Source organism: Hemicordylus capensis, chromosome 2, assembly GCF_027244095.1.
Source record: "Hemicordylus capensis ecotype Gifberg chromosome 2, rHemCap1.1.pri, whole genome shotgun sequence".
Lineage (NCBI taxonomy): Eukaryota > Metazoa > Chordata > Lepidosauria > Squamata > Cordylidae > Hemicordylus > Hemicordylus capensis.
Genome location: NC_069658.1, coordinates 153731833 through 153734805, shown reverse-complemented (window position 1 = coordinate 153734805; position 2973 = coordinate 153731833). Strand labels below are relative to the sequence as shown.

General features: G+C 45.4%; 1 long non-coding RNA gene across 1 annotated transcript; it reads left to right on the top strand.

The window, feature by feature from the left end:
• The first annotated feature begins 809 nt into the window (after positions 1-809).
• On the top strand, positions 810-2616 carry LOC128344330 (uncharacterized). Its single transcript, XR_008315796.1, has 2 exons — positions 810-1056; positions 1146-2616. It is a non-coding gene; the product is annotated as an uncharacterized LOC128344330 (long non-coding RNA).
• Positions 2617-2973: the final 357 nt, after the last annotated feature.

The following is a 2973-nucleotide window of genomic DNA, read 5'->3' as shown; positions in this document are numbered from 1 at the left end:
TACAGACTTGACCCGAATTGCGTTGCATTAGGCAAGGGGAGGCGGCAGCCTGGGGGCCCCCACGCCTCGAGGGGGCCCCCAGAGGCAAGTCACATGAGGCAAGTCACATGACTATATATTGTGTGCATCAGCGAGGGGCCCATTTTTAAATTTTGTCTCTGGGCCCACTCCAGCCTTGTTACGCCCCTGGTATGAAGCATTTGCATCCGTAGTGTTTACCTTGCAAGAGAATTCTGGCTTGAAGAATTCAATCTATGCCAACCTGCAGAGATTGTCTGAAGGGAGGCCTGAGGCCAGTAGCCCCTGGAATGCGTCAAAGCTGGAAGATATTTGTCTTAAATCAAGGCAGTTTGAAGCTGGAGCACATACAGGCAGCTCAAGAGGTTCTGCTACTGTCTTCAGATGTCCTCAGTTGTGCTGAGAATGACATAGGCTGCACTTGGTTAGCCCAACACAAAAGTAGTATTATATACATACCTGGGAGGAGCCTAAGTAAGGGCAAGTGAAGCCACAGACTAAGTAAGGGCAAGAAATATGGGCAGAGTGAAGTCAGAGCCTAGTAAGGGCAAGACGTCATCAAGCCCCGCCCATTTAAGGGCAAGATGTCATCAATCCCCTCCCACTGATGGGCATGACATCACCACAGTAGGGAGGAGTTGTAAACCCTCCAGAGAACATGCCCAGGCATGCCCAGAGCCTCCTGTACCATGAGCCCTACCCACCTGACATGTGAGGACCAATAGGAAGGAGTTCCCAGCCAGCCGTTCAAGGCTTATAGTGTTGCTGCTGCATGGAGTATCCTACAAGGCTTGTAGCATAGCCCCCTTTGCATAAAGGTAACAATTCTACTGTTTGCTTGTGGGTTTGATGATGGGATCTCCTCAGAGCCCTAATTTGGCAACAAATCAGCCAGATTCTACACCTAAGCCAAGAAAACGCTATATTAGCACCAGTTCAGATGATGAAGGACCTCCTGTGAAAACCTATGCTGAAGAACAAGCTGAAACAAGGGAAATATGGCAAGAGATCCTGGCAACCATGGCAGCTGAGCCACAGGTAAATATATTTTACAGGCTAGGTTTTGAGGTTTTGTGTGTGTGTGAAAAAGGACATTAAACTAATAGTCTTTTCTTTTCTCCCTTTAGAATTCAGCACTTGTGCAAACTCTGAAACGCTCTCGCATAGCAATGCAGAAATTCTTGGGCCTGAATATCAATGAAGAGCCCTATAGTACCTGGGCGGAGCCCAAGTAAGGGCAAAGTGAAGCCATAGCCTAGTAAGGGCAAGGAACTATGGGCAAGGTAAAGCCAGAGCCTAGTAAGGGCAAGTTGAAGACCTGCCCTTCGAAGGGCATGATGACATCACAGCAGGAAGGAGCCGAAAGCTTCTAACTAAGGGCAGGTTGAAGCCACAGCCTCCTAAGGGTATAGTGAGACCCTGTGGAGAGCGTCCACAGAACATGCCCAGGCAGACCCCCATGTCCAGGCATGTTCAGACATGCCCAGAGCAGATGCAGAACACCCATGTTTGGATATCAGATGCAGAACACCCATGTTTGGACATCAGCCCCCCACACACCCCGAACAGGTCTGTGTATGTTCAGACATGCACAGAGCAAGGGTTAGGCCAGGCCTGCACAACATAAGGCCCGGGGACCAGATCAGGCCCTCAGGGACTTTTTTGTGGGTCCACTGATTGTCACAACTTGCAGCAACAGCACCCCAAGGCCACTCTTTGGGTTAGTTCCCTCTTCTTCATCTTTTCATCCTCTGCCCTCTCTGAAACTGCCTTACAGCACCATCCTGTGCATGTTTACTTGGAAATATTTACTTAGTTTACTCCTAAGTAAGCATGACTAGGACTGCAACATGAAATCGACAGCAATTTAGAGAGAGGAGAGGATTTTGCATTTGTTTGGGGCTGGCATTTTTTAAGGGAGATCTCACTAGATGCCCCAGTGACTGAGCAAGGACAGGCTCTATTTTCTGGCCATGATTCTTAGTTAAAATTGTGGGTCCCTTGCCAAAGGGGGGAAAGATCCACAACTATCTAATAATTGCTTGCATTAATATTTTTAATAATTAATTTTAATTCAATAATGTGCTGAAAATTGACCTTGACCACTGAACACCATTGTGGTTAGTTCCAGCCCATCAAAACATTTGAATTGTGTACCCCCCGGGTTAGCCCCAGAGCAGGGTTGTTATTTTTGTAGAGAGAAAATAAAATGCTCTTCAGATTAACTAAATAGGGTATATTCTAGATTTTAAGAACTCATACACATTAACTTTGTACTATGGATTCTGAAGTTGAAATTTTTCCCCTTTAAAAAGAAAAGTTGCCCTGCAATTAATGCTGGATCATCTTTTCTTTGTCTCTGTGATGAGGCTAGCCTGGAGTTTTATCCTGAGAGGCCCCTGAAACATCAGCCCTATCCATCCTCAGCACTGTACCTCCAGTGACTGTTGCTGGTGTGTATCTTATGTTTCTTTTTAGATTGTGATCCCTTTGGGGACAGGGATCCATCTCATTTATTTATTATTTCTCTGTGTAAACCTCCCTGTGCCATTTTTGGAAGGGTGGTATAGAAATTGAATAAATAAATAACTAAAAATGCTTTTTGTGTGTGATGTATAAGTAGGACAATTTCATACATTCTGATAAGTACAGCTTCTTAAAAACATTAAAATCATGATCTCTTTCGTTATGCAGTGACAATGCCTTGCTGTCTAAGAAACAAGGCTTTTTTTTTTTTTAATAACCAGTTCTCCAAAAAACTGGTAGGACTGGGCCCTTCAAATGGTGTGGTCTAACCGTTAAGTGTTCATCAGATCAATGACCACTAGAGGCTTTTGATGTGTGTGTGTGTGTGTGTGTGTGTGTGTGTGTGTGTGTGTGTGTGTGCATGCACAGGTAGGCTGACAGATGCAATTTCTATTTATCTGACGCTTGGTGGGGGGGTGGGAGTTTGTA